Source organism: Theobroma cacao, chromosome 3 (assembly GCF_053813885.1).
Source record: "Theobroma cacao isolate CCN51 chromosome 3, ASM5381388v1, whole genome shotgun sequence".
Taxonomy (NCBI): domain Eukaryota; kingdom Viridiplantae; phylum Streptophyta; class Magnoliopsida; order Malvales; family Malvaceae; genus Theobroma; species Theobroma cacao.
The window spans coordinates 25,410,139-25,432,344 of NC_142641.1; the positions used below are offsets into that span (position 1 = coordinate 25,410,139).

At 31.4% G+C, this 22,206-nt stretch overlaps 2 long non-coding RNA genes across 3 annotated transcripts in view; both read left to right on the top strand.

The window, feature by feature from the left end:
* The first annotated feature begins 3,570 nt into the window (after positions 1 to 3,570).
* Positions 3,571 to 22,206, top strand: part of LOC148763651 (uncharacterized) — a 36,248-nt gene continuing 17,612 nt past the window's right edge. Inside the window, exons 1-3 of one of the 2 annotated variants that reach the window (XR_016025061.1) lie at positions 3,571 to 3,701; positions 4,351 to 4,434; positions 5,293 to 5,407. This is a non-coding gene — a long non-coding RNA (uncharacterized LOC148763651). Of the gene's footprint in view, positions 3,702 to 4,350; positions 4,435 to 5,292; positions 5,408 to 22,206 lie in introns of those variants that run through there. The other variant, XR_016025062.1, reaches the window with a different exon arrangement.
* LOC148763652 (uncharacterized) lies at positions 18,991 to 21,162 on the top strand. The gene is made up of 3 exons (XR_016025396.1): positions 18,991 to 19,362; positions 20,012 to 20,095; positions 20,962 to 21,162. It is a non-coding gene; the product is annotated as an uncharacterized LOC148763652 (long non-coding RNA).

The window sequence follows — 22,206 nt, forward strand, 5'->3', positions numbered from 1 at the left end:
TATAAAGTTATAAAACCACTTCAAGCAAGTAACAAGGGCTTTTGCTATTTGCTTTCTGATGTAAACATCTAGCTATGATCTGTTGTAACCAAAAAAGAAAAACATTTTGACTTAAAATCATTTATAAGATTATAAAATAGTGTAAAGCGAGTAACGAGGCTTTCAAAGGTATAAGTGACAATAAATGTGCTTTTCTTACCAATGGATGCCTTTCGCTTCACGTTTCTCGATGAGAACAGCAGATTACGATCTGTTTTAACAAAAAATTTAAAAAATTCTTATTAATATCTTTTTTAAGATTATAAAATCATTTCAAGCTAGTAATTAGGCTTTCGAATGCATGTGTCACTACCCGAAACTCCCAACGAGCTCGTGACAACCGCCGAGACGTCTCGATCGACATTCATTACTCGAAATGTCAATCGATACCCCGCAAGGCTTTAATATCAGCTTCTCATTTCCCCTGTGGGTAACTGTTGCCAAATACCACATTCTAAAAGATTTTAAACTGTTTCCAACTTAAACAAATAAAATAATAATTTTCGTCTCACAGGGGTATTTTGGTCATTTATCCCAAAAATCTCAAAATCAGTTAAAAATATAGTATGTAAGTGGAAAACACATATTTCATAATCAAAAATAATTTTAGATGTCTAAAACATTCGTTTAAAATGGAATTATGACTATTATAATAAAATAAAAATATTAAATAAAATATTCAATTTTCACATAAAACGATATTTTAAGAACACTGCATAAATAATTTTTACAACGTAAAAGCAAAATAAATTCCTACATAACGTAATATAGATAACCAAAGTATAGAATTTAATTTACAGTGACATGTGGGCCCACGAATAACCAAAAGTATCAAAAGAAATGAACCTACAGTTTTTGGATGTAGCAAGTTCAACTATAATCCTCGCCGATATCAGTTATCTACAATCTATTCTGAGCCTAAAATGGGTGGAAAGGAGGGTGGTGAGATTATAAAATCCTAGTGAGTAAACAAACATCACTCAAAATATCTAAAGTCGAGTAAAAGGAGACTATTAAAACATTTCATCAAACTGTAATTTATCATCTTTCAACTTATTTCAACCAAATGAAATCAATTTATTTAAAGCAAGTAATCAGTATGGCTTATGAATTTCTTAAAAAGCTTGGCTCATGCCAAAAATTATTACCATACTCAGTTATCTGGGATACCTTGGCCGAGGGCTATCCCAGCTGAGTCTGCCAAGGCTATAGAAAGTCATGTTTTTATTTTGAAAATAGAGTCGTTCCTTAGCGTTGGCCGAGTTCCCCTTCACGTGGTGGTTTGGCGTGAAGTGAACTCTAAAAGTTATACCTCGGGAGTTACCCTACTCACGTCTCCAACCGAGGTAAAAATATAATAGGATTTCGTGCCCCTCTAATAGGCTAGTCCACAGAACCCAGCCCACTACAGCAGGTCAAACCCACCATACAATAAAATTTTGACAACATGACAGGGCTAATGTATTACTACCCAGCCTGCAAGGGTAAAATAAAGCAATTCATACAATTCATAAAAAACACAACCCAGCCAGTCATGCCAATACAATAACATAAGCCATTAATTCAATTTTAAATTTACAACATATCAGTGGTCTCCAATTACTCTATTTTTAAAATCGTTATTTCGTTTCAAGACAATTTATAAAATATTTTCATTTAAACTGATTTTGTTTACAAAATATAAAAATTTACCATTTTAACTCATTTTCATAAAATTCACCAAAACTGAATAAAAACATACTTTAGATAATTAAAATGATGGCAAGGTTACTCACAGTGTCTAGAATGGGGATTTTCGAAATACTCAGACTATTGGTCCTCGGGTGCAATTCCCTTGCCTTTATCGGAGGACTCACCACCTTGACACAGTACAAAATCGAGAAATTCACCACATTAGTATTAAATTGAAATTAAACTAATTTAGACTACTAATGCTTGATATGGAATGCAAAAATGTCTAAATTTTTGCCTAAACGCGGTGTTACCCTATTTCGGTCTTTTACCCAATAAATCAATATACGCGTCCGTTTAAACTCCAAATTAATTTTTTTCAGTTTCTATACCTCAATTGCACCCAAATTGACTTAATGTCCCTTAGTGTGGTGCAAATTATCAGTCACGACAGTAAATTACGAAAATACCCCTAGTGGGTAAAAAGTCATATTTTTGCTCCGAAAATTCTCATTATTTTTCTAAGCTCATATGTCACGACCTCGAACCACCCTCAAGCCCATGACAACAGCCGCGACGACCCGATTGACACTCATTATCCGAAATGCCAATCGAAACCCCGCAAGGCTAACGAATCAGTTTCTTGCCTTTCTTGTGCGCAATCGTTGTTAAATATCGAGTTTTAAGAAAATATAAACTATTTTAGATCGAAAACAATCAAAATAAAATTTTCATCACATAGGGGTATTTTGGTCATTTTTACTAGAAAATTTTGAAACTTGATAAAGATACAACGTATGGTAGAAAAATAGCCACTGCCGATTAAAAATAAATTTTTATAATTTAAATCATTCATTTAGAGTGAAAAGTTGGCTAATTAAACTAAATAAAAATATTTGATAATATATTTCATTTTCTTATAAAATAATTTTTATAGAACTATACATAAATAATTTTTATAGAACTATACATAAATAATTTTTGTAGCGTGAGAATAAAATAAATTCATACATACAATAATTTACAAAGTTATAATGTACAATAATAATTACAATGACAAGTGGCCCATATATACACCCTGTCAAGCCCGATCTTATAAAATACTTTCCATGTCATTCATATGATTGACAATATGCTTGCATACTTGGAAAGCCCTGAAAGAAAAATCGTTAAAAGACGACAATGTACCAAATGGTACAATTAAGTTAATTTAAGTCTCGAACTAGATCAAATAGAGAATTTAAAATGAAATTAAGAATATTAAAGTCCCAGAATGGTTTAATATGGTGATTTGGAGTTCGAGGATCAATTTGAAGTCAAACTAGAATTTTTACTGTCCAGGGGCAAAATGGTCATTTGCCACCCAAGGACACAATGGGAATTTTTAGAAAAGAATTTTTTTAGCCCCATTTGACTTATTGGAGTATGATTTGAGTATTGGAGTATAATTTGAGGGTTTGGCAGTGAAAAAGTTTAATTCCAGTGATTTCTAGAGTGTAGGGGCAAAATCGTAATTTTGCCACTCGCGGACAAAATTTGAGATTTTGAGAGAATTTAGATCAAATTTGACAAATTGGAGAATGGTATGAGTATAAGGGATGAAAAATATGTCTATGGGTAATTTTTCAATTTTTGGGGCAAAAATGTAATTTTTGACTTTTACGGGGGTAAAAGTGTAAATTTCAAAAATTACTCCACCAAGACTTTGGATAAGTCTGAGAATTTTACCTAAGCTATGGATATGTGGGACAAGTGTATGGTGAAAATTTGGAAATAAATGGATGGCTAGAATTTAAGGAATTAATAAAACATTAAAAAAATGAATAAAATAATATTATATTATTTTAGCCTTTAAAAAGGTAAAAATTCCGGAATTCTCATCTTCTTCAGCTGTCCAAACCAGGGGAGAAAAGGGGAAAAAAAAAAACAAGAATCCTACCTGAAAAATTTGGAGAAAATCAAGAGAAATCAAGAAATCAAGCATTAAAAAGGTAAATTTCATTGATTTTCCTTGTGATTTTCACTACCCATGCATTTTTTTCTCATTTCCATGCAAAATTAGAAAGTGGGTATAGACACCCATGCTGGCCAAACCTCCATGGATGAGTTTTGAGCTTGATTTTTGGTTGATTTTAATTGAATTAAGTGATTTTAGTTAAGTTATATTGAAATATAGCAAAAATAAGCTAGAAATATAATTTTCTCCCATTGAAACCCATTATGCTGAATTTTCTAGGGGAATATTGGCTGCTGATCTTGATGGTTATTTGAGGAATTATGATGAATAATGATGAATTATGAGCCTAGAAAAATAATGGAAATTTTCGGAGCAAAAATACAAATTTTTACCCACTAGGGGTATTTTCGTAATTTATTATCGAGACTGATAATTTGCACCACACTGAGGGACATTAAGTCAATTTGGGTGCAATTGAGGTGTAGAAACTGAAAAAAATTAATTTGGAGTTTAAACGGACGCGTATATCAATTTATCGAGTAAAAGACCGAAATAGGCTAACACCGCATTTAGGCAAAAATTTAGACATTTTTGCATTCCATATCAAGCATTAATAGTCTAAATTAGTTTAATTTCAATTTAGTACCAATGTGGTGAATTTCTCGATTTTGTACTATGTCAAGCTGGTGAGTCCTCTGATAAAGGCAAGGGAATTGCACCCGAGGACCAATAGTCTGAGTATTTCGAAAATCCCCACTCTAGACACGGTGAGTAACCTTACCATCATTTTAATTATCTAAAGTATGTTTTTATTCGGTTTTGGTGAATTTTATGAAAATGAGTTCAAATGGTAAATTTTTATGTTTTGTAAACAAAATGAGTTTAAATGAAAATATTTTATAAATTGTCTTGAAACGAAATAACGATTTTGCAAATAGAGTAATTGGAGACCACTGATATGTTGTAAATTTAAAATTGAATTAATGGCTTATGTTATTGTATTGGTATGACTGGCTGGGCTATGTTTTTTATGAATTGTATGAATTGCTTTATTTTACCCTTGCAAGCTGGGTAGTAATATATTAGCCCTGTCATGCTGTCAAAATTTTATTGTATGGTGGGTTTGACCTGCTGCAGTGGGCTGGATTCTGTGGACTAGCCTATTAGAGGGGCACGGAATCCTGTTATATTTTTACCTCGGTTGGAGAGGCGAGTAGGGTAACTCCTGAGGTATAACTTTTAGAGTTCACTTCACGCCAAACCACCTCGTGAAGGGGAACTCGGCCAACGTCAAGGAATGGCTATGTTTTCAAAATAAAAACATGACTTTCTAATAGCCTTGGCGGACTCAGTTGGGATAGCCCTCGGCCAAGGTATCCCAAATAACTGAGTATGATAATAATTTTTGGCATGAGCCAAGCTTTTAAAGAAATTCATAAGCCATACTGATTACTTGCTTTAAATAAATTGATTTCATTTGGTTGAAATAAGTTGAAAGATGATAAATTACAGTTTGATGAAATGTTTTAATAGTCTCCTTTTACTCGACTTTAGATATTTTGAGTGATGTTTGTTTACTCACTGGGATTTTATAATCTCACCACTCTCATTTCCACCCATTTCAGGTTCAGAATAGATTGTAGATAACTGATATCGGCAAGGATTACAGTTGAACTTGCCACATCCAAAGACTGTAGGTTCATTTCTTTTGATACTTTTGATCATTCGTGGGCCCACGTGTCACTGTAAATTAAATTCTATACTTTGGTTATCTGTATTACGGTATGTAAGAATTTATTTTGCTTTTACGCTATAAAAATTATTTATGCAGTGTTCTTAAAATATCGTTTTATGTGAAAATTGAATATTTTATTGAATATTTTTATTTTATTATAACAGTCATAATTCCATTTTAAACGAATGTTTTAGACATCCAAAATTATTTTTGATTAAGAAATATGTGTTTTCCACTTACATACTATATTTTTAGATGATTTTTGAGATTTTTGGGATAAATGACAAAAATACCCCTGTGAGACGGAAATTATTATTTCATTTGTTTAAGTTGGAAACAGTTTAAAATCTTTTAAAATGTGGTATTTGGAAACAGCTACCCACAGGGGAAATGAGAAGCTGATATTAAAGCCTTGCGGGGTCTCGGTTGACATTCTGGGTAATGAATGTAAATTGAGACGTCGCGGCGGTTGTCACGGGCTCGATGGGAGTTCCGGGTCGTGACACACCCAGTATTGGTGATAGTAACCTACTGTCTGTAGGATAGAGGGGTCAATTGGAATCCTCGACAAAATCGGATATCTACAAGCTACCACAGGCCTAAAATGTTTGGAAAGGAGGTGGGTGAGATTTTGCAATCGCAATGAGTAAACAGACATTATCATAAATATCTAAAGGGGAGTAAAATGGAGGCAAGTTTAAACAACAAATCACAAACCATTTCATAAGGTTTTCAATTTCTTTCCTAAACCATAAAACATTTGTAATTTATCAAAACAGTTGTCAAGGCTTATAACTTTTATTAAAAACATGGCTCAAGCCAAAATCTAGTCCTCGGGGATACCTTGGCCGAGGCATATAATCGAGTCCGCCAAGGTTGTTAAGATATTTACATGTTAAACACATTCTAGTTTTGAAAACAAGTTGTTCCTTAGCGTTGGCCGAGTTACACATTCACGTGGGGGTTCGACGTGAAGTGAACTCTAAGACTACCCCGGGAGTTACCCTCCTCACCTCTACAACCGGAGTAACTATGAAATCGGGCTTACCGTGCCCCTCTAATAGGAAGTCCACGAAAACTCGTCACTGTAGTGACTAACCCACCAATTTTAATAAAATTTCGACAGTATAACGTGGCTTTTATTTATTTACCCAGCCTGCATAGTAAAAACAACTTACATTTATTCCCCAGGCAATTATAAAATATAGCCACATATACTCATATATCATAAGCCATTCATAGTAAAATATATATATTTCAAAATAATTGACAGCCTCCAATTACTCAATTTCATAATCAACACAATATATTTTTATTTGTCACATTTATTTCTAAAACATCAAAAATCCCATTTTAATCTCATTTTCATTTCATAAAATCCATGAAGAGCATTTAAAAATAAACTCTAGATAATTTACGATAATAATAGGTTTACTCACCGTTTGTACAGATGAAATGCTTCCTAGGTGCCCCGATCACTGTTGGTCGGGTACGACTTCCTTGCCTTTACCGGAAGGCTCTCCTCCTAGACACATTGCAAAATTTACCCAATTCACCACATTGATGCTAAATCACTATATAATTGACTTAAATCCTATACTAATGCATGGTATGAAATGCAATAGCCTAAAACGGCTTAAATGCGGTATTAACCTATTTTTGGCTCTTTACTCGATAAATTGCTAACGCGCTCCATTTTAGCTCTAAATAGTCCCATTCTCTCTCTAACATTTCTAACTATTAAATATCAGCCAATAACCTTCTAAAATCACCAAAATCAGTTCACTTTCCTCCTTGGAAAATTCGGCCAAAAATGGGACATTAACTCGGTAAATTTTCTACTTTGTTTTTCTATCACATTTAACCATTTTTCATCATTTTCTCTTCATTTCTCTTAGAATAAAAATCAGATCATCATCATTGTACCTCATTGCAGATTCGGCCAAGGGTGGGTATTGTGATAATTTAATGCTTTCTTGCCCAATTTAATTTCTAAACAAATTTAACTAACTAAAACTATCAATTTAACTAAAAATCAAAACCTAAAAATTTCAATTTCTCCCCCCTTGAAATTCGGCCAGCCCTTGATGTCACTTTTAGATCTCTCTCCTCAAGCATGCTAAATGGAAACAAAGGCATAGGAAAGGTAGAAATCAAGCTAAAGTCAAAAAATCTTACCGTTAGACGCGTAAACGGGCGAAAAACACGAATTCCCCTTTGAATTTTCTTGTTTCTCTTTGGTTTTTCTTTTTATCTTCCTTTCCTCTCTATTTTCTCTCTTGTTCTCCCTTGTGGCCGGCCATCACTTAAAATGGGGTTTAAATGGGCTGACTTTTCATTAAAATAATATTAAATCATTAAAAAGTGCCATGTGTCACTTTCCCGTTGGCCCATTTTTAAAATTTCATCTTTTAAACTTCAATTTTTCACCACATAACATACCATAGTTGTTCATACCAAAAATAAATAAATCCTATGATTTTGACAAGTTTTGGGTGGTGTAAATTTCGGTTTTTACCCCTAGACGAAAAAATTACCGTTTTGCCCCTATGTTTCGAAAATTGCCGGAATTGAAAATTTTCACTTCCTATCATTAAATTATACTCCAAAAAGTTAATCTTGGACAAAAATTTCACTCCATGATCAAATTATTATCTTAGGTGGCAAAATGACGATTTTGCCCCTAAACATCGAAATTTTCCATTTTACCCCAAATGCACCCTCGAACTCTGAACAATCACTTTTAGTCATTCCTGGACTGCATAATATTAAATTTCATCATACAATTCCTATTTGAACTAGTTCGAGGTTATATCAACTCAAGTGTACCGTTAGGTACAATATCGGGTTTCGTCTATTCTGAAGTGCTTTCCTAGCGTAATAACATGCTACTCAGTGCATGTATGTCATGACATGTGTTTATAGGATCGAGTTTTACATCATAATTCATCATTATTCGTCATTATTCTTCAAATAAACATCAAGATCAGTAGCCAATATTCCCCTAAAAAATTCAGCATAATGGGTTTCAATGGGAGAAAATTATATCTCTAGCTTATTTTTGCTATATTTCAATATAACCTAACTAAAATCACTTAATTCAATTAAAATCAACCAAAACTCAAGCTCAAAACTCATCCATGGAGGTTTGGCCAGCATGGGTGTCCATACCCACTTTCTAATTTTGCATGAAAATGAGAAAAAATGCATGGGTAGTGAAAATCACAAGGAAAATCAATGAAATTTACCTTTTTAATGCTTGATTTCTTGATTTCTCTTGATTTTCCCCAAATTTTTCAACTAGGGTTCTTATTTCTTTTCCCCCTTTTCTCTCCTGGTTTGGACAGCTTGAAGAACATGAGAATTCTGAAAAGTTTGACCTTTTTAAAGGCTAAAATAATATAATATTATTTTATTCATTTTTTTGTTTTATTAATTCCTTATATTCTAGCCATCCATTTGTTTCCAAATTTTCACCATACACTTGTCCCACATATCCATAGCTTAGATAAAATTCTCAGACTTATCCAAAGTGTTGGTGGAGTAATTTTTTTGAAATTTACACTTTTGCCCCCATAAAAGTCAAAAATTACATTTTTGCCCCAAAAACTGAAAAAATGCCCATAGGCATATTTTTCATCCCTTATACTCATACCATTCTCCAATTTGTCAAATTTGATCTAAATTCTCTCAAAATCTCAAATTTTGTTTGCGGGTGGTAAAATTACGATTTTGCCCCTACACTCTAGAAATCGTCGAAATTAAACTTTTTCACTGCCAAACCCTCCAATTATACTCCAATAAGTCAAATGGGGCCAAAAAAATCTTTTCCAAAAATTCTCATTCTGTCCTTAGGTGGCAAATGACCATTTTGCCCCTAAACAGTGAAAATTCCGGTTTGACTCCAAATTAATCCTCGAACTCCAAATCACCATATTAAACCATTCTGGGACTTTAATATTCTTAATTTCATTTTAAATTCTCTATTTGATCTAATTCGAGGCTTAAATTAACTTAATTGTACCATTTGGTACATTGTCGTCTTTTAACGATTTTTCTTTCGAGGCTTTCCAAGTATGCAGGCATATTGTCAATCATATGAATGACATGGCAAGTATTCTATAAGGTCGGGCTTGACAGCATGAGTGACTATAAATAGACTTTTCTTGTCAATGGATGGATTTCGCTTCGTGTTTTCTTATGCAAACATCAAATTATGATCTGTTTTAACCAAAACTGAAAAAACTTCAATATAAAATCATTTATAAGATTATTAAACCACTTAAAGTAAGTAACAAGGGCTTTTGCTAAGCATGTAAACCCAGTAACTAGGCTTCTGAAGGCATGAGTAACTATAAATGAACTTCCCTTGCAAATGAATGACTTTTGCTTCACGTTTCCCGATGCAAACATCAAATTATGATCTGTTTTAAAAAAATGTAAAAATATTCGATTTAAAATCTTTTATAAGATGATAAAACCATTTGAAGTGAGTAACTGGGCTTTCAAAGTTATAAGTGACTATAAATGAACATTTCTTGCCAATGGATTGCCTTTGCTTCACGTTACCCTATGCAAACAACAAATTAAGATCTGTTTCAACCAAAAATAAAAAAAAATTCAATTCAAAGTTATTTATAAGATTATAAGACCATTTAAAGTGAGTAACTAGGCTTTCGAAGGAATGAGTGGCTATAAATAGACTTTTCTTATGAATCGATGGCTTTCGCTTCATGTTTCCCAATGCAACAACAATTTATGTTCTGTTTTAACAAAAAATGAAAAAAAAAGCAATTTAAAATCAGTTATAAGATTATAAAACCATTTAAAATAAGTAACAAGGCTTTCAAAGGCATGAGTGACTATAAATGGACTTTTCTTATCAATAGATGGCTTTCACTTCATGTTTCCCCAATGCAAACACCAAATTATGATCGATTTAAACAAAAATGAAAAAAAGTCAATCTAAAATCATTTATAAAGTTATAAAATCACTTAAAACGAGTAACTAGGCTTTTGAAGGCATGAGTAAATATAACTAGACTTTTCTTGTCAACGGATTGCTTTATCTTCATTTTTCCCGATGCAAACATCCAATTATCATCTATTTTAACAAAAAAGGAAAAAAATTTGATTTAAAATCATTTATAAGATTATAAAACCATTTAAAGTAAGAAACTAGGTTTTCAAAAGCATGAGTAACTACAAGTGGACTTTTCTTGCAAATGGATTGCTTTCGTTCCATGGTTGTCATTGTAAAAATCTGATTATGATCTGTTTTAACCAAAAATGAAATGAAATTTGATTTAAAATCAATTATCATATTATAAAACCATTTAAAGAGTCACAAGGTTTTTGAAGGCATGAATGACTAAAAAAGCACATTTCTTGTCAATGGATTGCTTTGACTTCACATTTCCAAATGTAAACAACAAATTATGATATATTTTAACCAAAAATGAAAAAAATTGATTTAAAATTATTTATAGGATTATAAAATCATTCGAAGCTAGTAACTAGGCTTTTGAAAGCATGAGTGACTATAAATGGAGTTTTCTTATCAATGGATGGTTTCCGCTTCATGTTTCCCAATGCAAGCATCAAATTAGGATCAGTTTCAACCAAAATGAAAAAAAAAACTCAATTTAAAATCATTTGTAAAATTATAAAACCTTTTAAAGTGAGTAACTAGCCTTTCAAAGGAATGAGTGACTATGAATGGACATTTCTTATCAATGGATGCCTGTTGTTTCACGTTTCCTAATGCAAACATCAAATTATGTTTAGTTTTAACCAAAAATGAAAAAATTTCAATTCAAAATCATTTATAAGATTATAAAACCATTTTAAGCGAGTAACTAGGTTTTGAAAGGCATGAGTGGCTATAAATGGACGTTCCTTTTCAATGGATGGCTTTCGCTTCATGTTTCCTAATGCAAACTGAAATTATAATCTGTTTAAACAAAAATGAAAAAATTTAATTTAAAATCATTTAAAAAGTTATAAAACCACTTAAAATGAGTAATAAGGGTTTTGAAGGTATGAGTGAGCATAAACGGATTTATCTTGTCAATGGATGCCTTTTGCTATAAGCTTTCTGATGCAAACATCTAATTATGATCTGTTTTAACCAAAAATGAAAAAAAATTTCACTTAAAATCATTTATAAGATTCTAAAACTATGTAAAGTGAGTAATTAGGCTCTCAAAAGTATGAATGACTATAAATGGACTTTTCTTGTCAATGGATGGCTTTCGCTTCACGTTTCCTAATGGAAACATCAGATTGTGATCTATTTCAAGCAAAAATAAAAAACTTTAATTTAAAATCATTTAAAAGTTATAAAACCACTTAAAACGTGTAACAAGGGTTTTGAAGGCATGAGTGAGTATAAATAGACTTTTCTTGTCAATGGATGGCTTTCGTTATAAGCTTTTTGATGCAAACATCTAATTATGATCTATTTTAACCAAAAATGAAAAACATTTTGACTTGAAATCATTTATAAGATTATAAAACTATGTAAAGCGAGTAACAAAGGCTTTCAAAGGTATGAGTGACTATAAATGGGCTTTTTTTTTATCCATAGATGGCTTTTGCTTCACGTTTTTCGATTAAAACATCAAATTATAATTTGTTTTAACCAAAACTGAAAAAAATTCAATTTAAAATCATTTATAAGATAATAAAACAATTTAGAGTGAGCAATTAAGCTTTTGAAGGCATAAGTGACAATAAATGGACTTTTCTTGTTAATGGATGGCTTTCACTTCACGTTTCTCGAGGCAAACAACAGTTTATGCTCTATTTTAACAAAAATTGAGAAAAATCTGATTCAAAATTATTCATAGGATTATAAAACCATTCAAAATGACTAACTAGGCTTTCGAAGGCATTAGTAACTATAAAATGACTTTTCTTATTAATGGATGGCTTTTGCTAAACATTTCCTAATACAAACATCAAATTATGATCTGTTTTAATCAAATATGTAAAAGAATTCAATTTAAAATCATTTATAAGATTATAATACTATATAAAGTGAGTAACTAGGCTTTTGAAGGGATGAGTGACTATAAATGGACATTTCTTGTCAATTGATGGCTTTTGCTTCACGTTACTTGATGCAAACATCAAATTATGATCTGTGTTTAACAAAGAGTGAAGAAAAATTCAATTCAAAACTATTTATAAAGTTATAAAACACTTAAAGTGAGTAAAAAGGCCTTCAAAGGCATGAGTGATTGTAAATTGACTTTCCTTCTCAATGGATAACTTTTGCTTAACGTTTCCCCATGCAAACATGAAATTATGATTTGTTTTAGCCAAAAATGAAAAAATTCAATTTTAAAATCATTTATAAGATTATAAAACCATTTAAAGTGAGTATCTAGGCTTTCAAAGCCATGAGTGACTATAAATGGATTGTTTTTTGTTAATGGACAGCTTTTGCTTCACTATTTTCCTGATGCAAACAACAATTTATGTTCTGTTTTAACAAAAATTGAAAACAAATTCAATTTAAAATCATTTATAAGATTATGAAAGCATTTAAAAGAAGTAACTAGGCTTTGGAAGCCATGAGTAACTATAAATGGACTTTTCTTGTCAATGGATGGCTTTTGCTTCACTGTTTTCCAGATGCAAGCAACAATTTATGTTCTATTTTAACAAAAAATCAAAAAAATTCAATTCAAAATCATTTATAAGATTATAAAAGCATTTAAAAGAAGTAACTAGGCTTTGGAAGGCATGGATAACTATAAATGAACTTTTCTTGTCAATGGATGGTTATCGCTTCACTATTTTCCTGATGCAAACAACAATTTATGTTTTATTTTAACAAAAAATGAAAAAAATTCAATTTTAAATCATTTATAAGATTATGAAAGCATTTAAAAGAAGTAACTAGGCTTTGGAAGGTATGAGTGGCTATAAATGGATTTTTCTTATCAATGGATGGCTTTAGCTTTACGTTTCCTGATGCAAACATCAAATTATAATCTATTTGAACAAAAATGAAAAATTCAATTTAAATCATTTATAAAGTTATAAAACCACTTAAAGTGAGTAACAAGGATTTCTGCTATGCGTTTTCTAATGCAAACATCAAATTATCTGTGTTTAACCAAGAGTGAAGAAAAATTTAATTCAAAACTATTTATAAAGTTATAAAACACTTAAAGCGAGTAAAAAGGTCTTCAAAGGTATGAGTGACTATAAATTGACTTTTCTTCACAATGTATAGCTTTCGCTTCACATTGCTCGATGCAAACATGAAATTATGATCTATTTTAACCAAAAATGAAAAAATTTCTATATTAAAATCATTTATAAGATTATAAAGCCATTTAAAGAGAGTAACTAGGTTTTCGAAGTTATGAGCGACTATAAATGGACATTTCCTGCTAATGGATTACTTTTGCTTTATGTTTCTTGATGCAAACAACAAATTATGATCTGTTACAACCAAAAATGAAAAATATTCGATTCAAAATTATTTATAAGATTATAAAATCAATTAAAGCGAGTAACTAAGCTTTCAAAGCCATGAGTGACTATAAATGGACTTTTCTTGTCAATGGATGGCTTTCACTTCACTGTTCCCAATGCAAACAACAATTTATGTTCTGTTATGATAAAAAATGAAAAAATCTTCAATTTAAAGTCATTATAAGATTATAAAAGCATTCAAAACAAGTAACTAGGCTTTCAAAGGCATGAGTGACTATAAATGGACTTTTCTTGTCAATGAATGGCTTTTGCTTCACTTTTTCCTGATGCAAACAACAATTTATGTTCTGTTTTAACAAAAAATAAAGCAAATTCAATTTAAAATTATGTATAAGATTATAAAAGCATTTAAAATGAGTAACTAGGCTTTAAAAGGCATGAGTGACCATAAATTGACTTTTCTTGTCAATGGATGGCTTTCGCTTCACGTTTCCTGATGTAAACATCAAATTATAAGCTGTTTAAACAAAAAATAAAACAAATTCAATTTAAAATCATTTATAAAGTTATAAAACCACTTAAAGCGAATAACAAGGCTTTCGCTATGCACTTTCCGATGCAAACATCCAATTTTGATATGTTTTAACCAAAAATGAAAATGTTTTTTTATTTAAAATCATTCATAAATTATAAAACCATGTACAACAAATAATTTGGCTTTTAAAGGCATGAGTGACTATAAATAAACTTCCCTTGTCAATGAATGACTTTCGCTTCATGTTTCCTGATACAAACATCAAATTAAGAACTATTTTAAGAAAAAATGTAAAAATATTCGATTTAAAATTATTTATAAGATTATAAAATCATTTTAAGTGAATAACTAGGCTTTCAAAGTTATAAGTGACCATAAATGGACATTGCTTGCCAATGGATTACTTTCACTTCAAGTTTCCTCAATGCAAACAACAAATTATGATTTGTTTCAACCAAAATTAAAAAAAAAAACTTCAATTCAAAATTATTTATTAGATTTTAAGACCATTTAAAGCGAGTAACTAGGCTTTCGAAGGTATGAGTGACTATAAATGGACTTTTCTTTTGAATGGATGGCTTTTGCTTCACGTTTCCTAATGCAAACAACAATTTATGTTCCGTTTTAACAAAAATGAAAAAAAAATTCAATTTAAAATCATTTATAAGATTATAAAACTATTTAAAACAAGTAACAAGGCTTTCGAATGCATGAGTGACTATAAATGAAATTTTTCTATCAATGGATAGCTTTCGCTTCACGTTTCCTGATGCAAAACATCAAATTATGATTTGTTTAAACAAAAATGAAAAAAATTCAATCTAAAATCATTTATAAAGTTATAAAACCACGTAAAGCAAGTAATTAGGCTTTCGAAGGCATGAATGGCTATAACTAGACTTTTCTTGTCAACGGATTGCTTTTGCTTCACATTTCCCAAAGCAAACATCCAATTATCATCTGTTTTAACCAAAAATGAAAAAAAATTGATTTAAAATCATTTATAAGATTATAAAACCATTTAAAGTGATAAACTAGGCTTTTGAAAGTATGAGTGACTACAAGTGGACTTTTCTTTTGGATGGATTGCTTTCGGTTTATGGTTCTCAGTGCAAACATCCAATTATGATTTGTTTTAACCAAAAATGAAATGAAATTCATTTTAAAATTACTTTTTAGATTACAAAATCATTTAAAGAGAGTAACTAGTTCTTCAAAGGCATGAATGGCTAGAAATGGACATTTCTTGTCAATGGATTGCTTTGGCTACATGTTTCCCGATGCAAACAAGAAAATATGATATGTTTTAACCAAAAATGAAAAAAAATTGATTTAAAATTATTTATAGGATTATAAAATCATTTGTAGCAAGTAACTGGGCTTTTGAAAGCATAAATGACTATAAATGGAGTTTTCTTATCAATGGATAGCTTTTGCTTCATATTTCCCAATGCAAGCAGCAAATTAGGATCTATTTCAACCAAAAATGAAAAAAAAACCTCAATTTAATATCATTTATAAGATTATAAAACCTTTTAAAGCGAGTAACTAGCCTTTCAAAAAATCTAGTGGCCATAAATGGACATTTCTTATCAATAGATGTCTTTGTTTCATGTTTCCCAATGCAAACATCAAATTTCGATTAGTTTTAACCAAAAATTAGAAAATTTCATTTCAAAATCATTTATAAGATTATAAAACCATTCTAAGCAAGTAACTAGGCTTTGAAAGGCATGAGTGGCTATAAATGGACTTTTATTGTCAATGGATATTTTTCGCTTCATGTTTCCCAATGCAAACATCAAATTATAATCTGTTTAAACAAAAATGAAAAATAATTCAATTTAAAATTATTTAGAAAGTTATAAAACTACTTAAAGCGAGTAACAAGGGTTTTAAAGGAATGAGTGAGTATAAACGGACTTTTCGTGTCAATGAATGGCTTTCACTATAAGCTTTGCAATGCAAACATCCAATTATGATGTGTTTGAAATCAAAAATGAAAAAATTTTGACTTAAAATCATTTATAAGATTATAAAACCATGTTAAGTGAGTAACGAGTCTTTCGAAGGTATGGGTGACTATAAATGGGCTTTCCTTGTCAATGTTTGTCTTTCGCTTCACGTTTCTTGATGTAAACATCAGATTATGATCAATTTTAACAAAAAATGAAAACAATTCAATTCAATATCTTTTATAAGATTATATAATCATTTCAAGCAAATAAATTAGCTTTTGAAGGCATGAGTGACTATAAATGGACTTTTCTTGTTAATAGATAGGATTTGCATGATGTTTCCTAATGCAAACATCAAATTTTGATCTGTTTTAACAAAAATTAAAAAAAATTTAAGCTAATTTCTTTTATAAGATTATAAAACCATTTCAAGTGAGTAAATAGGTTTTGAAGGCATGGGTGACTATAAATGGACATTTCTTGTCAATGGATGGCATTCGATGACATTTCCTAATGCAAACATGAAATTATGATCTTTTTTAACCAAAACAGAAAAAAAAATTCAATTTAAAATTATTTATAAGATAATAAAACAATTAAGAGCTAGCAACTAGGCTTTCGAAGGCATGAGTGACAATCAGTGGACTTTTCTTGTCAACGGATGGCTTTCGCTTCATGTTTCCCAATTCAAACAACAATTTATGCTTTGTTTTAACAAAAAATGAAAAAGAATCTATTCAAAATTATTTATAGGATTATAAAACCATTCAAAGCGACTAACTAGACTTTCGAAGGCATGAGTGACTATAAATGGACTTTTCTTGTCAATGGATGCCTTTCGTTTCATGTTTCTTCATGCAAATATCAAATTACGATTTGTTTTAACCAAAAATTAAAAAAAAAATCAATTTAAAATCATTTATAAGATTATAAAACAGTGAGATCTTAACCCCTATAGGCTCATAACGAGGCATAGGTGTAATAACCCAAGCTAGGGGTAGTTTCGTCATTTCCTCTAATAAGTTCCCATAATGAAGTTTTCTAATATTTAATGTCTAAATAAGCATAAAGACCAAATAAATGATGTATAATGATGAAAACATGAAGAAAACTAGATGTGGCAATAATTTTTGCAACAGGGGTAAAATGGTCATTTTGCACCTCGAGTCAAAATTTTTAAGTTTTCGTAAACTCGAGTATATTTAGACCATTGTGGACTTGGCCTTAGTGTCAAAAGAGTAAAAAGATTTCACAGAGGATTGGAGAAGAACAAGCTAACTTGCTAAGGGCTTTCAAGTGGAATGGATAAGCTTGAGCTATAAATATCTTTTTCTTCCAACAGCTTCTTCATTCTCCAACAGCTTCTTCTCCTTCTTCTTCTTCCATCTCACGTTGCTTCCATCCTCCATGGAAGCATGGTATGAAAACTTCATAAGTTTCTCTCTTTGGCTCCAAATTTCATGCTTTTACCCACTCTTTCATACGATTTTTCATGCTTTTCCACTTTTTTACCTTAAAACCCTCAAAAAGTCTTTGTTCAGCACTTTCTCTCACTAGCTGAAAGTTTTAGAAAGAGAAGGAGAGACTTGCCATAGTAGCTTGGAAGCTTTTGAAAAGGAATTCAACTACAAAAAAAACACCGCCAAGGTGAGAAATGAGTTAGAATTTGATTTTAAGGTGTTAGAGATGGCTAGAAATTTGATTTATGGGCTGTTATATTGTCACGACCCGGAACTTCCCATCGAGCCCGTGACAACCGTCGCGAAGCCTCGACAAACATTCTGAAATACCCCATACTTTGATATGGTGATAAATAAAGTTGATTGAATGCAAATTGAGGTCAATTAAAATGTTTAGAAGTGATAAAAGACGAAAGGAGTAGTTTAGGATAAAATGTTTCGCAAGTGAGAAAATAATAATAAAATAATAATAATTTTATCAAAGGAGAATTTGTAAGATAAAAGGCAATTCAGAAGTCAAGTGAGGCATAATAAGGTATTTCAGGTACCAAGGAGACAAGATAAAATTTTTAAAATATTAATATTTAGCCTGATGTCGAAATCAGTCAAGAAGAAAGATCATATGGTTGATTCAAGTGGGGGAGAAGATGACAAGCCCGACTCTATAAAAATAATTGTCATGACATACATGTGATGGATAGCATGTCTGCATGCTAAGAGAGTCCCGAAAAAAAAAAATTACAAAAGTCGATATTGTACCTAGACATACAACAAAGTTTATTTAAGCCTCGAACTAGATCAAATATAAAATTCACGATGAAATTAAGAATTTTAAAGTCCCATAATGGTTTAATATGGTGAGTCGGAGTTCGAGGATCAATTTGGAGTCAAACCGAAATTTTCGCTATCTAGGGGTAAAATGGTCATTTGCCACCTAGGGACAAAATGAAAATTTTTAGAAAAGATTTTTGGCCTCATTTGACTTATTGGAGTAAGATTTGAGGTTTAGAAGTGAAAAATCTTAATTTCGGTATAATTTAGAGTAAAAGGGTAAAATGGTAATTTTACCATTCGAAATCGAAAATTTAATTTTTTGAAAGGATTTTGATCAAATTTAATTATTTGGAGTGTGAAATGAGTATGAGGAGTGCAAATTATGCATTATGGCAAATTTTCAATTTTTGGGGCAAAAATGTAATTTTTGAAAAGTTCGGGGGCAAAAGTGTAATTTTGAAGAATTTGCTCCACCAAAACTTTGGAAAAATCTGGAAATTTCACTTAAGGCTTGGATAAGTCAAAGGGAATGCATGGTGGAAAAATTAGGACAAATGGATGGCTAGAAAAAACAAATGAATTAATAAAATATTTAAAATATGAATAAAATAATATTATTTCATTAAACAATAAAAAAGGCATAAAAAAATCAGCCCACCCATTCTTCTTCTTCAACATTCGGCCAAGCAAGAAACAAGAGAGAGAAAGGAGAAAACAAAACCCTAGAGAGAGAAAATCAAAGAAAAAGTGTGAATTTTCAAGGAAATTAAGTGAAAAAGGTGAGATTTTTTCTATTAAGCTTGAGTTTTCTTATTCCCAAGCATTTCTCTTTATTTTTCATGATTAAATTACATGTTTTCATGATGAATTCAATTCTGAAAAAATGGGTTAGGAGAGAGAAAGTTGTTGGATTTATTTGATTTTAATTTATGTTAGTGTTTTTAGTTAGTTTAGCATATTTAGAAACAAAACAACAAGAAAAGAATTTATTTTCTCCCCCAACCATTAATGGCTGAATTTACCATGTAGTGAGTGAGGATGAGTTTGATTTTATTCTAGGAGAATTGGTTAAGGAATAATGAATTATGAGCCTAGAAAAATAATGGGAATTTTCGGAGCAAAAATACGAATTTTTACCCATTAGGGGTATTTTCGTAATTTACTGTTGGGACTGATAATTTGCATCACACTGAGGGACATTAAGTTAATTTGGGTGCAATTGAGGTATAGAAACTGAAAAGAATTAAATTGGAGTTTAAACGAACCCGTTAGGAATTTAATCGGGTGATAAGACGAATTAGGCTAATACAGGATTTAGATAGTTACCAGTGCATTTTTGCATTCCATATCATGCATTGGTAGTCCAAATTAGTTTAATTTTGATTTAGTACCAACTTAGTGAAATTCTCGATTTTGTACTGTGTCAAGGTGGTGAGTCCTCCAATAAAGGCAAGGAAATTGCATCCGAGGACCAGTAGACAGAGTGCTTCGAAAGTCTGCATTCTAGACATAGTGAGTAAACTTATTATCGTCTTAATTATCTAGAGTTTTATACAACTATGTGATTTTATGAAAAATTGGTTTAAATGGTAAATTGTTATGTTTTAAGGGAAATTGTGATTTTATAAAATGATTTTATAAATTTTCTGAAAAATCGAATACTGGTTTTGAAAATAGAGTAATTGGAGACTGCTAGTTTGTGTTGCAAATTTATGGTTCTGAATTGAATGGCTTATGACAATAAATGAGCATGAATGGCTAAACTGATTTTGGTGTTATAATTATTTATACTGTGTATTCAGCCTTGAGAGGCTAGGTTGTGATAAATTGCCATGACATGCTAGAATGAATTTTATTGATTGGTGGATTATATATTAATTATTTACTGCAGAGGGGGTTCCGTGGACCAGCCTATTAGAGGGGCACGGTAAACTCCATTATATTATTACCTCGAACGGAGAGGCGCGTAGGGTATCTCCTGGGGTAAAGCTTAGGGTTCACTTCACGCTAAACCACCACGTGAAGGAGAACTCAGCCAACGCCAAGGAACGGCTGTATTTTTCTCAAACTAAAAATATATTTTAAGTGTATATGAAATTTTAACAGCCTTGGCGGACTCGGTTGGATGCCTTGCGCAAGGTATCACTGAGTATGAGTTTTGGCACGAGCCAAAGTTTTAAGAAATTCATAAGCCAAGTTGATTACTCGATTTATATGGATTGATTTTATTTGGTTGAAATGAACTGAAAGGTAATGAAATTACAGTATGATGACTTGTTTTAATTGTCTCCATTTACTCGACTTTAGATACTTTTGATGGTATCTGTTTACTCACTGGGATTTTATAATCTCACCACCCTCATTTCCTCACATTTTAGGCTCAGGGAATTTCGTAGTTAGCTGACTTGAACAAGGACATTCATTTGGACTCGAATCGGTAAAAGCTGTAGGTTTCCAGCTTCCGATGCATTTTGGATAGATATGGGCCCACGTGTCACTGTAAAAGAAATTTTATGCTTTGGTTATTTGCTTTATAGTATATATGAATATAATTATCTTTTACGCTATAAGAATTATGTACCGATACTTTTATGAAAACTATTTTAACAAGAAAATAGTTTATTTTATTGAATATTTTTATCATATTCAAATGGTCAAATTTTCACTTCAAATGAACATTTTAGATACTTAATTTTTTTTTATCATTAAATATATATTTTCGGCTTACCTACTACATTTTTAGCAAGTTTCGAGGTTTTCGATAAAAATGACGAAAATGCCCCTGTGAGCAAAAAAAAAAAAAACAGTATGTTATGTTATGATTTGGAAATGATTTGTAATCCTTCGTATTTTGATTATTTGATAACTATTGCTCACCGGGGAAGTACGAAAGCTGATACGAGAGCCTTGCGAGGTTTCGATCGACATTCGGGGTGAAGAATGTTTGTCGAGGCTTCGCGGCGGTTGTCACAGGCTCGATGGGGAGTTCCGGGTCGTGACAATTTAGATTGGTATCAGAGCATGGTTTAAAGATCAGATATTTTGATTTTAAAGCTTTGGATTTTAAAGTTTTTGATTTTAAGGTTGTTTTAAGAAATCTACACTGACACTGCGTGGCCCCAAGTCCAGTTAAGTTAAGATAAGTTAAGTTAAGTTAAGTTAGGTTAGATTGAATAGAATGTATGCATCTACATATAGAAATCTACCTATTTTTGAGATGCATAAATAATTAAACACTTACTATTTGATTGCATATAGGTTTTGAGGTGCACTGGTGACACATACACCATGTCTAGGAGAGAAGGTAGTCCCGACGCCTCTCATAGTATTAGCGAGGGATCGCTAGATTCTACTGCTAAGAGCCGGTGGCAACCCGAACCGAGTAGTCCAAAAAGTACAGATAGTAATAATATTAATGTAAGCATAAGAGGTTCCCTTTTGAGAAAATCTAAGGAACATGTTAAAGAAAGGGGGAAATTAAGGATAGCTGAAGGAGGTATTCGTTCTAGGAAGAGCGTGACAGTAGTCCGACACTTTCCACCAGGCTGTGGGAGAAATGTAAGGGGACAACAAGAAAAGGATAAGGAGAAAGTAACAGTGGCAAGTAAACCTCTTAGAAAAGT